We start from the raw sequence: 18707 nt of genomic DNA on the forward strand, positions 1-18707 counted from the left end.
TGGAAGGTGAATGGCCACTGGCAGGTGCCTGGAACTTGACACCCTTATTTAAGTAAGTTTTGGCCCATCAGCAAACCAGGTAGAAACTGGGGGTAAACTGTTGAGGGTCCCCAAAGGCTCCTTCACAACCCTAAGGAAAAGACATTTAACTTTCACTGCCCAAAAGTAGTTATATTAAAAAAGGCATAGGTGGGGGCGCCTGGGTGGCGCAGTCGGTTAAGCGTCCGACTTCAGCCAGGTCACGATCTCGCGGTCCGGGAGTTCGAGCCCCGCGTCGGGCTCTGGGCTGATGGCTGGGAGCCTGGAGCCTGTTTCCAATTCTGTGTCTCCCTCTCTCTCTGCCCCTCCCCCGTTCATGCTCTGTCTCTCTCTGTCCCAAAAATAAATAAAAAACGTTGAAAAAAAAAATTAAAAAAAAAAAAAGGCATAGGTGGGACATTGTAAATTAAGGACTTTCACTGCACGGGCAGTGGGGGCCGGGGTGCCCCCCTTCCCTAAAGTATTTCAGTTACACAGAGTGATTTGCCAAAGTGACTCATCGTAAGTACCTATAAAGTGACTGACGGGCAACTGACAGATTAGGAAGATACTCAGACCACTTAACCAAACCAGTGCAATTTATAATCTCGATTGCTGGTAAGAGAACCCATTCATTGAACACTTACCATGCACCAAACACACGCTAGGTGCTATCACACGCTCTAATCATCGCAAGCCTGCCAAGCACACTGAAGAAACTATGAGATTCAGAAAGGGTGAGTACATCATGTCAGGTCACACAGCAACAGGAACCGGATTCAAACCAGGTCTGACATCAAAGCCCACACAGGACTTGCTGGAACGTTTAAAGAATCAGACCCTAAACTTTGTGACAATCGATACGCTACAGGTTGAACAATTTTTACACTTCTCTGTAGGTTAGACTGCAAGAAAAAAGTTTTTTTTTTAAAAATGAGGGGCGTCTGGGCGGCTCAGTCGGTTAAGCATCCGACTTCAGCTCAGGTCGTGATCTCGCGGTTCGTGAGTTCAAGCCCCGCATCGGGCTCTGTGCTAACAGCTCAGAGCCTGGAGCCTGTTTCAGATTCTGTGTCTCCCTCTCTCTCTCTGACCCTCCCCGGTTCATGCTCTGTCTCTCTCTGTCTCAAAAATAAATAAACGTTGGGGCGCCTGGGTGGCTCAGTAGGTTAAGCGGCCGACTTCCGCTCAGGTCGTGATCTCGCAGTTCGTGAGTTCAAGCCCCGCATCGGGCTCTGTGCTGACAGCTCAGAGCCTGGAGCCTGTTTCAGATTCTGTGTCTCCCTCTCTCTGACCCTCCCCCGCTCATGCTCTGTCTCTCCCTGTCTCAAAAATAAATAAACGTTAAAAAAAATTTTTTTTTTAAATAAATAAACGTTAAAAAAAAATGAAATGCACAAGAGGGCAAAATAATGCAGGTTCTGGAGGCAGACTGCGCAGGTTCAAATCCTGGCTCCCCCGCTTACAAGTTGTATGACCTTGGAATAGTTTAACTTCCCTGCACCCCAATTTCCAGTAGTACAATGGGAACGATAATAGACCGTATCTCCTTAGGCAATGGGCCAGATTGGGCAAGAAATCTACATAAAGCCTTTAGAATCAAGCCTGGCATGGGCTGAACCTCAGATGTTGGATGGTGTTACTTCTTCCTGGGTACTAGACGGGGCCAGTCGGCTTAGGCCTGCTATTTAAGTAACTTATTTGCATAAAGCCCAGACTCGGCCACTTTGTGTCTCCAAGCCTCACTGTATAGTTCCTTCCTGTCACTAATATCTCACACCTGCTCTGTGGCACTAAGCTCTGGGCCTCCACTTCCCATTTGTAAAATGAGGTGATTAGCCCAGCTTATCTTCTGGCTTGGCAATCGAGAATTCTTAACAATTCAGGCCCTAGAAACTTCATAACCGCCCTGAAACATTAACAGATAACACACTCTCATTTTCCTAAAATCTTCTTTTCGTGTTACACGTAAATACCTATTTTGATGGCACATCTTCTCCAAGGTCTCAAAGCTCTGTGAGCACCCACAATATGCTGGGCAGGTGTCCCCTGTGTTGAGGCTGGGGACACGATGATCAGGAGCTTTGACCAACAGGGGAGACATATTCTGAAACAAGCTGCCCTGAGAAGCAGGTCCTCAGCGTCAGCGAGAACTTCAACAGAACACAAGCGAGGGGACACGCAGGCACGAAAGACAGGCCTTCACACACTGGACAGAGGGGAGGAGGGCAGTGGGGTGGAGGGGCGGAGGGGCGGAGGGGTGGAGAGGAATGGCAGGGTCAACAGAAGCCAGGTGGGGCAGCACTGAGGCTAAATGTGAGAGGGTGGGCTGGAGGCAGATGTTGAAAACTCAGTTTCACAAGCAGGAAGCAAAGTGCTCAGCAGGAACCTGCTGGGACCGTGGAGGACACCAAGGCCCAGTGACCCGGCCCGCCAGCTGGGTGACTCGACCACTTACTTCACTTCTTTAATGTCTCCCAAAGGATGTAGTCACTCAATAACCCTGAGCCCCAAGTACATGCCAGGTGCTCATTAGGGTTGGGGATCAGCTGGAGCCCCACAATCCAAAGGGGTCAAATATATACAACTGGGGGCGCCTGGGGGGCTCAGTCGGTTGAGCGTCCAACTTCGGCTCAAGTCATGATCTCACAGTCTGTGAGTTCGAGCCCCGCGTCGGGCTCTGTGCTGACAGCTCGGAGCCTGGAGCCCGCTTCGGATTCTGTCTCCCTCTCTCTCTGCCCCTCCCCCCTCATGCTCTATCTCTCTCTCTCCCTCTGTCAAAAATAAATAAACATTAATATATATACACACACACACACACACACACACACACACAACTAAGCCTGGGGGGGAGGGGTGGGCAGGTGGTTAAGATGTCGGGAAGAAATCACAGGCAAACCTGAGACATGGGTTGGTACTGGCCAGATAAACTGGGCAAGGGGCAGCGTTCCAGAACTCCTCTAAGGACCAGCCCTTTGCAAGGAGTAGCAAAGCACTTAACAGTGTGCCGATGCAACCCTTCTATAAAGGAAGCCAAGACAACGAGGTGCCAACATCCTGCTGGTAGGGTCCCAACACGCCAGCCTCAACTAGCCTCAGTAAATAAAGTGAAGCCGATGCGCAGGAGCCTCCTGCACAGAGAACTTTCCAAAGCAAAGCTTTCAATTCCGTCCTGGAGAAAATGGTGCTGTGTGCAATTTTAAGACGAAAAGCGGGGGCGGGGGATGGTTCTGGCCAGGTAAGGCTCTGGCCACTAAAATGCGCACCGCCCAGCCTGGGGTCTGGGGCCTGGGGTCTGCGGGGGGCCGGTCCTCCCGCTTCCTGCGGAAGCTAACTCCTCAAGGCCTCACCCCTGCTTCTTCACCGCAGCTCCCCGCCCAGAGAGGGCCGCCTGCGGAGCGCCCCGAACGCCAGCTCCACACCAGCTCCGGCCCCTTCGGCCGGGAAGGGGCCCGGGGCTCGGGGTCTCCCGCACACAGGGAGTCTGTGGCCCAGGAAAGGGGGTCTCTGAGGCCGAAGGAGTTCCTGGACAGGGACGGGGGGGTCTGAGGATGAGGGGGTTCCGCGGTCTAGCGACAGCAGGTCCGAAAAAGAAGGAGGTCGGGAGCTCCGTCCCAGGAGCCGGGGGGAGGGGGGGACCCCCAGACGCCAGTGGCCCCCAGGTGGAGGGGCCCCGGGTTTCGGTGGTTCCCGAAGTGGAGGGCGCACAGGGGTCGGGGACCCCGAAGCGGAGGGGGACCCGGGGTTAGGAGGCCCCGAGGTGGAGAGGGTCCCGAAGTGGAGGGGTCTCCCGGGGGTCGATGGCCCCCCGATGGTGCACAGGGTCCTGGAGGTCGGCGGTCAGGGACCCGCAAGGTGGAGGGGTCCCTGCAGGGCAGCATGCGCGCGCCAAGCCAGCTCCCCTCCGGCCCGGGGAGCCCCGCGCGTCTGAAGGACAAAACTTTTCGTCAAGTTCCGGAAAAGGAGCGTGTCGCGCGCGCGTCTCTCGGAGAGGCTGACGAGCCGGGAGCCGCCGGGCCCCGCAACGTCGCCCGGGCCCCACGCTCTCCCCCGGTGCGGGGGGCGGCGGCGGCCAGGCGGCAAGGGGGCCGCCGGTGCAGGACCCGAACCCGCGCGCCCGGGCCCGGCCCGCCTCCCGCTCCCGCCGACGCAGCAGCAGGTGGCAGCAGCCCCGCGCGTCCCGTCCCCCACCCTCCCGCGCGGCGCGGCCCCCGCCGGAGGCCCTCAGTACCGGAGTTAGCGCGGCTCCGACGCCATCTCCGGGGACCGCGGGCCCGCAGCCCAGGACCCCCGGGACCCGCGACTTGTGCGGCGAGGACGCTGGGCGCGCGGTAGGCTGTGGGCCGGGCAGGCAGGTGCGCGCGAGCTGCCCGGGGCCAACAGCGGCGCGCGCCCTCGCCCCGCCCCCTGATCCGCTCCGCCCCCTGATCCGCTCCGCCCCGCGAGCCCTCGCCCCGCCCCCTGCCGGCCGCCGCCGCTCTTCCGCCCGGCTGCCGCCCCCCGCCGCGCCGCCGCCGCTCCTCGAGCTCGACGCTCGACCTGCTGCCACTCCTCGGCCGCTCGCCCGCCCCCTGCGGGCCCCGGAGCGGCGTCGCCGACCCTTTTCTCTCCCGAGGGCCCAGCGGAGCCTCGAGGGGAGGCCCGAGAGGATCTTCGTGTCCGCACAGCGCCGGTGGACACCCGCCAGGGGCCTCCGTACCTGGTCGGCTCCACCCGCGGCCATCTTGGAAGTGGGAAGCGGCCGGGAGGGGGAAGGGGCACGAGCGGGCAGGGACCAGGCCTGAGGAGCCGAGCGGCGGAGCGCATCGATGGGCTCCCCTGCCCTGGGGCAGGTGTGCGAGGCGGGCGGACCCAGGCCAGGCCCCGGTCATCCTGGCCTGGCCTTAGTCTCTCGGTCTGTTAAACGGGCTTTTCTGGTAGTTCTCCTTTGTCGAGCTGTGACACGGTACTTAGCGCCGTTGTTCCCAGACTTGGCTGCGCCTTAGTATCGCCTGAGGATTTTGAAAATTCCGACGCCCGTGCCGCGCCCCACGCCGATTAAATCACAGTCTCCAGAGGCAAGATAGTTTGGGAACGGCTGGCCTGGCGTGTGTGTGCGTTATTTGGCATCAGCATTGCAGAAACTCCAGAGACAGGGTCTGTGATCATACAGAGTGGGAGAGGAGGTCGCAGGCTGCAGGTCCCAGGAGGAACAGGCAGGGAGAGAGGTCAGAAGCCAGATGCTGGGCCCGGACAGCCTTCCAGGACCATGCAAAGCCCTGAATGAGAACGCTCTCCTTAGCTGGTTAACTGATCCTGGCTCGTCCCCCTTCCAGAATCTAGGCTCCCGGGGCCAAAGCGGGCTTATCCTGTGTACTGCTGGATTCCCTGGGCCTGGCACATAGTTGGGGCACTTAAATATTTGTTGAATTGTTATATTCTGGGGACACGGAGAGCAGAAGACAGACTTAAGTGGCTGGGACCCAGGAGCCCTGAGGGCTGTCACTGGCAGAATTACCAGAGCGGAAACCTCAGGCGATCAGCTAAATCTAAAGGAGGATTTGAACTGGCAGAGGGTCAGGGACAGGAAGGGTAATCTCTCCTTCACGGAAAGCATCTGGAAGCCTGCATTGGAGGATTACTTTGCCCGGAGCTGTGGTCATTAGTGTTGGCCAAGGAACCCCTAGCTTGTTTCTCCTGCCTGCGTGCTAGGTCTAAAAACTCAGCAACTGTTAGTTACAATGGCAGGAGGGGCCTCTTACAGTGCTTGGTGCATAATAGAAGTTTTACAAATGCCTACATTTCTGGGTGGTATTAAGGAAAAATAATGCCAGGTCTCCTTCAAACCCCAACATGCCTTCCCCAGCTTATTAAAGAAACAACAACAAAAAAACCCCACTAACAGGAAAGTACAGACTTGCTTCTGACCTGACTTAATTAGCAATTTAATAAACAGGATTAACGTCTGCTTTTACAGTGTTCCTTGCAACTCCCCAAATCCCTTCCAGCCCTCATTCTGAGTCTTAGGGTTTTAAAACCCCACAATGACTAGGAACCATTGTTCTGAATCCAGAACCAAACAAATTTATGACCCACAGACTTGCCTTTGGCGCCCTCTGTCTGCCTTTTCCTCACCCTTTCCCCCATCCTGCTGCCCACCCCCAGCTCCCTGCCCAAGCCCAGAGTCCCTCCCTGGGCCCCCCCGCGCCAGTCATTGACACCCTCAGGGAGTCTAACAAAATTAAAAGCACAAGGAACTAGATAAGCTGCGTGGGCGTTCGCACTCCTCCCGGAACCCTAGCATCTCCCAGCCCCCAACTGTGATACGGACACAATTATGTAGGGTGTCCCACCTCTGCCGCCTCACTGCTGACTGCCTTGGTGAAGCCATCCAGGCTCCCCCGTGCAGACTGGACCCCGGAATTTCCCAGAATGATGCTCACTACAGTGGTTCCCGTGAGGGCCGCAAAGCCATTGCAGAGGATCGAGCGGTGGCCGTCAGCTCCCTCCGCTCAGTTCCAGGCCTGGGACTGGCCGACCCCTCCCCGGCTGTGCCCAGAAGCCTTCCCGCCCGCCCCAGCTTGCCCCACCTACAAGGCTCACGGCACCTTCACCGCCCAAGTTGTGTGAGGGTTAGAGACAAAGGAAATGGCAGTGACAGCTAAATGTAAAAAATTGTCTGGCTTTGTCAGTTTCTGGCATGTTTGAGGAGCTCTTGGCACCTCCCCAGTAATATAATGCGCAGAAAGTGTGTTGGTCAAAGGTGGGGGGAGGGGTGCTGGGAGTCCTCAGAGACCCCACCCCATGGAAGGTCATCTTCAAGCCTTGACCTCTGAGCCTCCCTGGCAGGAAGGCTTCCTAAGCAGGAGCAGGTGTCTGATACCCATGGAAACCACCCCTATACCAGCCCCATGCTGGGCTCTGGCCACACCAGAGCCACTGACACCCCACAGTTCCTGCCCTCACGATCCCCAGTCTCAAGGGGCGGATAGACAGGTCACCTCCAAATTCAGCCCCATCTCCTTGTAGGGAACATGATTAACCGACCAGATGCAGACCCCAGAGGGACATAAGCACAGCGTCAGGACGCTGACAGGTCCTCAAGGCCATCCCTCAGAGGGGAAACTGAGGCCCAGAGGGCAAGTGGGGTAGGAGGTGGGCACAGGACGCGGCCAGAGGTCTCCTGCCCTGCCAAACCACCTTTGCATCCCTTCTCAGGAGAGGGGGATCTAGTCTCCCAAACACACATTTTCTCAGACTCTTCCTCAGCCCCCAAATGTGAGCTCCATAAATATTTGTTGATGGATGAATAAATGTTGCCCCTGGCTGGCCCCGTAGCCCGTGCCATCCCAGCTGCTCTGTGCCCTCCTGGCTGTTCACCCCATTAGCACAGTTGAGCCCCACAGCCTACCAAGCTGGCTCAGTGACTGGCCTTTTGCAGGTAAGGAAACGGGCGCTGGGCAGTGAGGCTGCTCGGCCGGGAGCCCCAAGCTTGTTTTCCGCTGTGCAGAAGCTCTCGCCCGCTCGCCATCCTCCCGCCCACCCTCCGCCACCCCAGCCTCTGGTTCAGAGCCACCAGGGCCAGACTGTCCCCACGAGGTGGAGGCGGATTGAACAGCTTGGTTTATTTCAAAGGAGCATCCCCCTGGCCACGCGTTTTCAGAAATCCACCAGAAAGCATGTCCTTTCTGCCTTTATTCCTTGTTGCGTTAACCTCCTTCACCACGGACATGGGAGCGCTCGTTTTCTTGGAAACGGTGCCTGGAATTTGGGGTTCTCTTGTTGCTTCTGGAAATCGAGCGAAATGATTAAAGAACAACAACAGAAAACGGAGACGGGGCTAGCCCCGAGAGCCGGAGGTCAGCCTTCCCACAACCTCAGGCCCAGAGAAGAAAACCAGAGACAGAGACTGAAAAGTGCCAGAACCAGAGAAGCCACCGTGAGCCTCCGCACTTTGCTGCGAGAAGCAGGCCTCAGGCCCTCACCCCAGAGCCATCAACCGGTACTCTACCCACTGTTTTTTTTGTTTTGGCTTTTTAAAGTTTATTTTTCGAGAGAGCGAGAAAGAGCGGGGGAGGGGCAGAGAGCGGGAAACAGAATCCCAAGCAGGCTCCGCACCGCCAGCCACAGAGCTGGACTTGAGGCTCGATCTCATGAACCCCGTGAGATGCTGCCCTGAGCCGAAACTGAGCCTGGGACGCTTAACCAACCGAGCTGGTGCCCCACTCACAGTTTTAACGGGCGCAGCGACCTGTTTCCTACCAGTAGTAGATTAAAATCAGTGAATGCAGGGAGGCAGAACTGGTAGTAACACAGTCACGAACAAGGGAAGGCACGGCTCCAACAAAGGAGAAAGCAAAAAAAAAAAAAATTATAACATAGAATCTCTTTGGTGTAATAACACACCTGAAAGGAGCTACCCTGATAAAGTTGCCCCAGGGGCCTGGGCGGCTCACTCAGTTAAGCGTCTGACTTCAGCTCAGGTCATGATCTCGAGGTCTGTGGGTTCAAGCCCCGTGTCAAGTTCTGTGCTGACAGCTCAGAGCCTGGACCCTGCTTTGGATTCTGTGTCTCCCTCTCTCTCCGCCTCACCTGCCCACGCTCCTCTCTCTCTCTCAAAAATACATTTAAAACAACATTACAGTATAATCAAAGAGTATGGAATATTCCACAGGCATTAACAGGAAGAAACGCTGACGTGAGTATCAGAACACAAATGATTATCTTCTGTCCCTACACACTTTGAAACCGTTAGATTTCCCGACAAGTACGTGCTCTGTTTATAACGAAGACGTACTAAGATGTTCACTGATGGGGAACCAGTGGATTTGAAAAAGCACAGTCAACCTTCGGATGAGGGCTGTGCGGCCCGGGCCCCTTCGTACGGAAGCCCTGAGATAAACGAGGCAAACCCCATTCCCGGGCTCGTGCTCCGAGAGGCTGGGGACTCCGTGCACCGCCAGACAACGCAACAGAGCCGCGTGCCTGAGGCCTGCGTGGTCCACGCTCTGCAACAGCGTCTCCAACCATTCTAGCAACCCTATGAGGCTGTACTGTTGCCCCATTGTACTGGGAACGCTTGACCCCAGGTGGATCTGGCCCCACATCAAAGGTCGCTCATTCCCAGAGCACCCCACATAATAGATGAGAAAAAGTGAGTTACGATGAAACCAATGGACCTTCCAACTTACGGAATGCATGGCCTTGCTGGGGCGAGGGGGAGCCCCCCGGGGGCCCCCTGGGGCCTCTGGCTTCCTGAATCTTAAGAGGTGCCCAGGACTGGAGGCCTTTAAGGCTGTGGGTATGAAGGAAACAGAAAGTGCCTGGGGGTGGAGATCCGCGTTCCAGCATACCACAGTGGAATTTTCCAAATAGCCTCGTTTTTTAAAGGCATCACTCAGTCGCCTGCCACTGCCACCATCAGAAAGCAGAGCCTGATCTAGAAGCTGTGGGGTCAGGCCCCACGTGGGAGCGCACGAGGAGGGTGCAGAGGGGGCAGCTCCGTCCCACATGTGATGATCCGCCGTGGGCCACCCCTCGTGGCCACCCGTGAGGCTCCGTCACCGGGCCCGAGGTCTCTCCAGACTCAACCCGGACTACCTGGGTTGTCCTCACATCCGAGCTGTTGCCCCGGCTCTGCCCTCTACCCGGAAGCCCTGACTCCCTTCTTGCTCTAGGTCCCGGGCCCTCCAGTGAGTGACTCCCAGTGTTACCCTGGGTGCCGCCGTCCCCCAGCAACCGCACCCCGTTGGGCTCCTGGCCGCCCTCCCAGATACCCCGTTGCCTTGTAGGGTCTCCGCACAGTCCTCCGGTCCCTCGCAGGCAGCCGGGACCCACACCGAGGAGGGCAGACCGCAAAGCCCCACTGAGCCCTGCACCTCACGTGTGTCTGCTCTCTTCATCCCCGCACCTGCCTGGGTCACAGAGAAGGTGGCTCAGACAGGGGAACCTTCCAGGCCAAGGCCCCACAGCAGCTAAGTACACGGGCAGGATCTGAACCTCCTGCCCCAGGGGGTGAGACCCCACCCACACTACACTCACCCCTCGCTGAGTCTTGGTTTGCTCACCTGTAAAGTGGGGATGGCCGTCGATCACCACATCCGTGGGCTCTTGGGAGGACTTGGGAAGACAGGGCTCCTGGGGAGACGGGGGGCCGAGAGGGATCAGGGAGGGGCAGGTGGGGGTCCGCGCGTAGGAGGGGGCACGCGCAGCACCACTCAGAGGAGGTGAGGGGGCGGGTTCCGGGGCGCATGGACTCGGGTCCACACTCTGGGGGACACAGAGGCCGGCCAGCCTGCAATCAGCTCCCCATCAGGGCTCCAAGCAGGTGTCTGAACCGAAAACGTACAAGTGCAAGAGGCCCCCACAAGCCCCTCCAGAGGCTTATGCGGGGAGACCACGGAGGGTGAGAAAAGAGGCCCAGGTTCAGAGCCAGGACCCGGGGCGCCGTCCCAGGCTAACGGCTCACTACACCGGTGTGCTGATGCGGGAGGGGAGGGGAGTTTAACACATCTGGCGGGAGCCCCGAGGTCTGAAGGGTGGGAAGGCTCTTCTGTCTGCCCCGCATCAGCCTGGCCCTGGGAAGTGAAGCCCAGCAAGGCTTTGGGCCACCCGTGTAGGGGCACGGACACTGACCCCTCCCTGGGGCAGACAGGGCGTGAAAGCCTTGCTGTCCGTGGGCCTCTAGGAACCCAGGGGAGGGGCGCCAGTGCAGGCAGGGGTCTGCAGGCTCCAGGCCCCAAGCTGTGTCAGCCCAGAGCCCCACGCGGGGCTCGAACCCACCAACTGGGACATTCGAAGTCGGACGCTTAACCGCCTGAGCCACCCAGGTGGCCCGGCAACGGTCCCTTCTGACCCCACCTGGACTCGTCAGAGTTAGGCTCCACTGCTGAGCGAAAACCTCACTTTCCCCACTTCTGACTTACTTGTTTTCATCTTCAGAACCAGTGTAATTGTGGAAGGTGTCAAATCTCTACCAAGGAGAGATCACGGTGCAGTGAAGCCCCAGGCCCGCAGCTCAACCCTGACCCTCCCCACACACGGGGTCTATTTTCCCTGCACTTTGAAGTGTATCTCAGGTCACAGCCTGGTCTATGCACATCCCCGGCAGCAGTCTTTTTCTTGGCCTTCTTCTGTGTGTCGATTCCTGTTTCAGAGAATGGTGGAGGCTGGTGAAGAAATACGGACCGTGTCGGGCCACGCTGGTCTCCTCCGTGTCGCCCAGTGTCGGTGGATGTGCTGCTCAAGTGGGCACAAAACTGTCAGCACACCTGATAAAATTAACAAGAGTTCCTCAATGTATCCCAACGTCCCAATTATCTTTAAAAATGTCTTTTTATAGCAGCCAAATCAAGTTTCAAAGGCAACAAACTGCACTTGGTACATAGATCTCCCACATCCCTTTAAATCTAAATAGTTCCCCCTTTGATGGGGCGCCTGGGGGGCTCAGCCGGTTAAGCGTCTGACTTCGGCTCAGGTCATGATTTCACCGTCTGTGAGTTTGAGCCCCGAGTCGGGCTCTGTGCTGACAGCTGGGAGCCTGGAGCCTGCTTCGGATTGTGTCTCCCTCTCTCTCTGCCCCTCCCCTGCTCATGTGTCTCTCTCTCTCTCATAAAATAAATAAACATTAAAAAATTAAAAAAAAAATAGTTCCCCCTTTGAAACAAAAGCAAAAATGAACTCTTGGGACCTCATCAAGATAAAAAGCTTCTGCAGAGAGAAAGAAACAAGCAACAACACTAAAAGGCAGCTGATGGAAGGGAAGAAGATATTTGCAAATGACATATTGGATAAAGGGTTAACCGACTATAAAGAACTTATCAAACTCAACACCCCCCCCCAAAAAAAATAATAATCCAGTGAAGAAATGGGCAAAAGACATGAACAGACACTGCTCCAAAGAAGACATCCAGATGGCCAACAGACACATGAAAAGATGCTCCACGTCACTCATCATCAGGGAAAGAGAAATCAAAACCACCATGAGATACCACCTCGCACCTGTCAGAATGGCTAACATGAACAACTCAGGCAACAACAGATGTTGGCGAGGAAGCGGAGAGAGGGGAACCCTCTTGCGCCATCGGTGGGAGTGCAAACTGGTCCAGCCACTCTGGAGAGCGGTGTGGAGATCCCTCAGCAAGTTGAAAATAGAACTACCCTAAGACGAGCAAGTGCACTACCAGTCGTATCAAGAATGAAATGTCGGGGCGCCTGGGTGGCGCAGTCGGTTAAGCGTCCGACTTCAGCCAGGTCACGATCTCACGGTCCGTGAGTTCGAGCCCCGCGTCGGGCTCTGGGCTGATGGCTCAGAGCCTGGAGCCTGTTTCCGATTCTGTGTCTCCCTCTCTCTCTGCCCCTCCCCCGTTCATGCTCTGTCTCTCTCTGTCCCAAAAATAAATAAACGTGGAAAAAAAAAATTAAAAAAAAAAAAAAAGAATGAAATGTTGCCATTCGCCACGACATGGATGGTTCTAGAGTGTATTCCACTACGCAAAATAAGTCAGAGAAAGACAAATACCGTATGATTACTTTCCTACATGGAATCTAAGAAACAAAACAGAGGAACATAGGGGACGGGTGGGAACAGAAGAGAGGGAAACTATAGGAGTCTCTCTTTTTTCAGAAGAATCTATTCATTTTTTTTTAAGTTTATTTTTATTTATTTTGAGAGAGAGATAGAAAGCAAGCAAGGGAGGGGCAGAGAGAGAGATGGGTGATGGGTGATGGGCATTAAGGAGGGCACTTGTGATGAATCACTAGATTCTATTCCTGAAACCAATCATTGCACTCTATGTTAACTAACTAGAATTTAAACAAAAATTTGAAAAGACAAATAAATAGTTCCTCCTTTGTTTCTCCTGTGCCATATATTTGTTGGTGACACTGGATCGCGTATCTTGTGGAATTTTCCACATTGTGGATTCGCCTGGTGGTGGCATTTAGCAAGCTCCTCTCCCCCCACCATTTCCTACAAACTTAGACTTTCATCTCAAGCAGTGGTTCTCAGCCGAGGGCGATTTTGCCCCCAGAGGACATTTGGCCAAGTCCTCTGAAACGGGTCCCTTGGGAAGCTCTGATTTGGGGACAGAAGCAGGGACCCGTCTCGGGGTCACTCCGAGAGCCCAAATGTGTACTTCCTATATGTCCCATGAGGAGTCAGCGGCTCGCCTCACTTTGAGTGATGTCACCTTGGACTAGCGGGTCCCCATGTTGTCAGTGTCACCACCTGACGGGTTAGCATCATCTTGGTCTAACCACGAGGGCTGCAGAATATGGGGAGACCTGTTATTTTTAGCGTAATGCAGTTATGACTTTAATGCTCCCTCACACACAGTTTACAAAGGGCTTTTCCATCCAGGACCAAATAGCCAAACTCACTGCTACGCTGGAGGTGGGCTGGATGATCTCTGAATGATTTTCTCCAGACGAGGAGTCGGGTCAGAACAGGGACACGGACTGTGTGAGACCCCGTAGGTCAGCCATGGCACCAGGCTAAGCCCAGACAGGTTCACCTGCCCAGAGCTCCATTCACAGGAGTCTCCTGAGCTCGCCCGACTGTAGGAAAGGGAGGAAATGCCACCGCGAGCCTCTTTTAAAAGCTGCAAAAGTTCTAGAAGATTCTTTCGTGTCAGCTGATTCTAAAATCTCTATCCATAGGTGGGGGGATGGGCTAAACGGGTGATGGGCATTAAGGGGGGAGGGCACCTGTGATGAATGCTGGGTTTGATATGTAAGTGATGAATCACTCAGTTTTACACCTGAAACCATTGTTACACTGTATGTTAACCTAGCTTGGATTTAAATAAAATTTAAAAATTATATAAAAACAAAAATGCTCTTAAAAAATAAAATAAAAGAATCCCCATCCAACCTCGGAGACCACTGTTCCGCCCAGAACGAAATGGTGCCCCTGTTCACACCCCTTCATGCTCCCTGTGACCTCTAGGATGAACCCTTCCCAAGAGGCATTCAAGGCCCCTCACAGACTGACCCCTCCCACCTCCCCACCTCTCCCACCTCCCCACCTCCGTCTCTTCCCGAATCACCGTCCCCACCCCCGCCATCCCCACCTGGACGCTGCCGGGCGGACTCCCATCCACTCACAGAGATGCTGGTGTGGTTTGACCAGTTGACTCTGGTGGCCACTAGAGGGGAAATCGCACCTTCTCAGCACCTATACGTGCTTTCCTCTAAACCTGGCATAGGTCTCCCCTTTCTGGTGTTACAGAGGAGGAAACTGAGGCTGGAGAGTGTGAATGGCTTGCCAAGGGCCACATGGCTCGAGTTAGGACTAATGGCTGGAGGCGGTTGGCCCTGGGAAGGGAGGGTGGAGGTTCCTCACTGCACACTCCATCCGGTTTCCTAGGCCCAGGGAGGCTGTGCCCGGGCAGCGGTTTCCCCTGCTTTCCTCGATCGGTGGCCAAAGCCGGAAAGCCAGACGCTGCCAAGAAGGAAACCACTCTGTCAGCTGCCCATCTGGACAGTGATGGCCGGAGACAGAGCCTCTCCAGATGAAACGGGTAACTCACTCTGGAGGAAGGGCCACGCTCCCTCCGAGTGTGTAGAATCAGCGGTCGTGCCTCCCTCCTCCCCGTCCCCTGCCCGGAGATGCCACATGACCTTGGCGAGGCCGCCCGGCCGGTCGGGGCCGAGCTGGGCCTCACCATCAGCCTCACCGCGGGACTTCCCGTGGCCCCAGACGGGCTGCCAGGCAGGGAAATTCAGGGGTAAGATAAGGAAGAGCCTTCTGATGTAGAGGGCTCCCGGGACTTGGAGGGGTCCTCACCCCTGCCCTCAAACCCCTTTAGGAATGGTCGTGGCTCGGGTGGGCTGGACAGACCCTCTGAAGGTTACGAAGGAGAGATGGAGAGGACGCTGTAGGACCTTTATCGCCAAAGAACCAGGGCTGAAGGAGGTTTACGGACTTAGAAAAATAAAACGTATTACCGGCACCAGCTTTAGGGCCTGGCGCACAGTAGGATCCTCATACAGATCTGTTGAACAAATGAATGCTTCCAAACCCTATTTGAGACCAAGGCCAGAGATCAATGTTTCTTCCCAATTAGCAGCTTAATGCCAACATGAAGACACCCGGGCCCCCAAAAGACCCCAACTCGCGGTCCCCAAGGCTCACCAGCCTTGTCCGGGTAACAATGTCACCCGTGATGGCACTCAGTTTGGGAGAAGCGTACGTGAGTGGGGGTGACCCAGGTTCAGCGTGAGGAAGTCACCCAGAGATCAGTGTCTCTCCACTTCCTTCCCCCTCCCCCCTGCTCAGGAAGGGGCGGTGCAGGTGGGGGGTGGGCGTCTGGGCACACTGGAGGGGGGTGGTGGGGAGGAGCCCAGGACCACCAGGCCGGCATCCTGATGAGGCCCTTATGCAGTGAAGGGCGGTTGTGGGGGCGGGGGGGGGTCGGCCGGGAGGCGGCTGCCAGGTGCCTGCAGGCTCCCCAGGGTGGGGTATCGAGGCCTTGCAGGTGGGGGGTTGGGGGGGTAGCGACCAGATCAGGAGCGCAGGGCAGCGAGGAGCCAAGGGCCAGGTCTGCCACTGACAGTTGGGGGTCCCGCACGTCTCTGAGCATTTCCCCGGTCCGTGATCACTGGGCCGGAGCGAGGCCTGAGAGCGGAGGCGCGTCAGGTGGCCTAGCAGGGAGCCAGGGCACCGGGCTGCCCTTTATCGCTGGCTGGCAGCGTGCGTTTGCAGGAGGATGTGGTGGACACGGTTGACATTTGTGACCAGCAGGAGTTGGGGCCCCTGGCCTGTGAGAGGGGCCGGAGTCAAGCCCGGAAGGGGGTCAGGACTTGCCCGAGGCCCTCGATGACCCCCGGGGAGCCGTGGGGTGGAGCCTGGGATTTAGGGCACCCGGGCCAGGCCTCCTTCAATGCCCCTTCCTCTTCTGCAGAGAGAGAGGGCAGCAAAGGAAGAAGCCGTCCCCTGGCTGGGCCAGCGGCCTCAGGCTCCCCCACCAGGCCAGGCCCACGGTGGGTCAGGTTCCCACGGGGGTCTCCCCTCTGCCTGGGGGTCTGAGGAGGGGCTGGGGCAGTGGAGGAGGGGCGGCCACAGGGGCGGGAAGGCGGGCCCCGGGCCCCAGACCCTGCGGCAGACTGCGAGCTCGGCACGGGACGGGCCTGGATGGCTGGGAAGGGCCCGGACGCCGGGGACGGGCTCTGGCTGAGGCAGTGGTCGGGTCAGAGCAGGAGCCCGGGGGTCGGCGGGGGAAGTGGGGCTGACTGGCCCACGACACAGGGGTGTGTGGAGCCGGACAGAAGCCTGCAGAGATGGAACTCCCCGGACTGTGCCATGAAGTGGCCCCGCGTCTCAGCTGCAGCCGCCCACGTGCCTGCCCCCTCACCCCAGACTCCGCTCTGACGGGCCCCCCGGCCCGGACACCACCCGGAGCAGGGGGGGACAGTGGGACCTCACCCCTGAGGCCGGGGCTTTGCTCCCCCCGCCATCGATGCAGCAGGGGAAGGAAGGGGCCGCCTGGGGATGGGAGCTCCTTCCGAGAGGTACTGACAGGGGTGCGACAGCCTCCCGGGCGGCCGCTCCAGGACCGCACCTCGCGGACTGTGTCCTCGCTGCCCGGCTGTGCCAGTTCCTCTTTACAACCGACTCCACGGGACGCGCGGTTACGGTCGCCACTTACACGCAGTTCGAATCTTGGCTCCACCTTTCAGCGGGTGCCAGACCTTAGCGAGTGCCTCGGTTTTGCCGCCTGTAAAACGGGGCAAACGCACCCACCTCGCGGGGCTAACAGGGCAGGACACCTGGAAGAAGGCCACAGGCAGGCGGACACCGTCCCGGTGTGAGGCGGTGGCATCCCCGCCAGTCACCGCTCGTTCAGTCGGGTGGGGCGACCGCTCCGGACCGCGTCTCTCCCACACCAGTGACGCAAGGCCGGTGGCGGGAAGCTGGGGGCGGCTGTGACGCGGCAGCTCCCTTCCCGGCCTCTGTGCCCGCAACAGAGCCCGCCCATGATGCCATCCACCCGCCGGCTGGGCCCTTCTTTCCGTTCCTGGACTGCCGGGCAGACACAGGCCACCGGGCGCTGCACGGCCACGTACCCACGTGCCCGGAGTCTGCCGGGGGTGGCGTCTGCGGTGACAGGAGCAGCAGCATCAATCGCAAGAGCAGCGGCTGAACGCTTGGCGTACTTTGAGAGAGGGCTTTACGCCCTGGGTGTGAGCAGCACTCGGCTGTGATGTCACAGTCCCGGGGACAGAGCCCAAGCTCCGGGTGGTCACGCGAGGAGCAGAGGCCCAGCCGGCACCCCCACCCCACGCTGGCAGGTGCGGGCACCCGGGAAGCAAGTACACGGGCCACGGGGCGCAGCTTCCGGGGACGATCCGCGCACCTGCACAGGGGACCTCCCGGCTGCGCTAACATCCTCCACTCCTGCCTCGGGCACTTCCGGGGAGCTCGCTCTCCGCGCCACCTCCCCGCCCGAGTGGGCACTGCTGCTCTACCGGTGCGGGCTCAGGTCACACCCCTGCAGTCATGATTAAGGTAGACAGATCCTGAGGGCGCCTGGGGGGGGGCTCAGTCGGTTAAGCGCCTGACTCCTGGTTTCGGCTCAGGTCGCGATCTCACGGTTTGGGAGTCTGAGTCCCGCGTCGGGCTTCACGCTGACGGTGCGGAGCCTGCTTGGGATTCTCTCTCTCCCTCTCTGCCCCTCCCCCTGCTCACTTTCCCTCTCAAAATAAATGTTAAAAACTTAAAAATAAATAAATAAAGAGGTAGATCCTGGAGGTCTCCTGAATCCCAGCGACCGGTCAGTCAGAAGCTAACACTGAGAGTGCTTACTAGGCAGCAGACCCTGTTGTAAGCATTTGACTTGCATCAGTTTACCCAATGTCACACAGCCAGCAGTTGGATCTAGGTTTCCACATTAAGAGGGCCCTTATCCAGGGGTCGCTTCAGATATGGGGCACAGGGCGGGGGGGGGCACGGGATAGGGGCTTTATAACAAAAGGAGTTGGGGCAGCCGTCCAACTAGCTGGTAAAAAATGAGGCTGAATCCTTAAGCCTCGCTCCTGGTATAAAATACACACGCTTCAAGGATCAACTCTACAGGGGCGCCTGGCCAGGCCAGTCGGTAGAGCACACGACTCTTGATCTCCGTCCAGGTCGTGAGTTCAAGCCCCACCACGGGGCATGAAGCTTACTTAAGGAAAAAAAAAAAAAAAAAAAATCAATTCTACATAAAGTATATGGGTTTTAGAAAAACACAGAAGCGTATTTTTATACTCTTTTAAAGGTGAAGAAAGCATTTAAAAAACATGCCTACACATCCCCGAAACCATAAAAAAATGGATAAAACAAAATTTAAATGATTCTCCTCCGCCCCAGATTAAAGACAATGCCAACCTGAAAAGGCACTGGCCTCAAATAACCCGAGCTGAGTGTCCGCCGACAGGTGGAGAGAAACAGGACGCACAAGGGGCGGGGGACGCTGTGACAGGCACGGGTGCTGCACAGGCTGGGGGTCTCCCTTCAGGAGTGAGTGTACAAGGGCACACGGGTTTGAAGGTGTCCGCAGAAGTGCTATTCAGGATACGGAATACACATAAAAGGAACGTTCTTTTTTTATAAATTTTTTTTTTTTTTTTTAATTTTTTTTTCAACGTTTATTTATTTTTGGGACAGAGAGAGACAGAGCATGAACAGGGGAGGGGCAGAGAGAGAGGGAGACACAGAATCGGAAACAGGC

At 56.9% G+C, this 18707-nt stretch overlaps 2 protein-coding genes across 6 annotated transcripts in view; both read right to left on the minus strand.

Moving 5' to 3' along the window:
- Positions 1 to 4355, minus strand: part of TBC1D14 (TBC1 domain family member 14) — a 111915-nt gene extending 107560 nt beyond the window's left edge. The window contains exon 1 of the mRNA XM_047091799.1: positions 4247 to 4355. The gene's annotated coding sequence lies outside the window, so the exon portion shown is untranslated. The remainder of the gene's footprint in view (positions 1 to 4246) is intronic.
- A 3316-nt stretch (positions 4356 to 7671) lies between these two features.
- The window catches only part of KIAA0232 (KIAA0232 ortholog), a 99889-nt gene continuing 88853 nt past the window's right edge, over positions 7672 to 18707 (minus strand). The window contains exons 7-10 of one of the 5 annotated variants that reach the window (XR_006964267.1): positions 10920 to 11264; positions 10062 to 10131; positions 9186 to 9908; positions 7672 to 7782 (exon numbers count right to left, since the gene is read on the minus strand). The gene's annotated coding sequence lies outside the window, so the exon portion shown is untranslated. Of the gene's footprint in view, positions 7783 to 9185; positions 9909 to 10061; positions 11265 to 18707 lie in introns of all 5 variants that reach the window. The other 4 variants (XR_006964268.1, XR_006964270.1, XR_006964266.1 and 1 more) reach the window with 4 other exon arrangements.

The sequence above is a fragment of the Lynx rufus genome, unplaced genomic scaffold (genome assembly GCF_022079265.1).
Source record: "Lynx rufus isolate CCGP_SWC_20201006 ecotype Redwood Valley unplaced genomic scaffold, mLynRuf1.p SCAF_3, whole genome shotgun sequence".
NCBI lineage: Eukaryota > Metazoa > Chordata > Mammalia > Carnivora > Felidae > Lynx > Lynx rufus.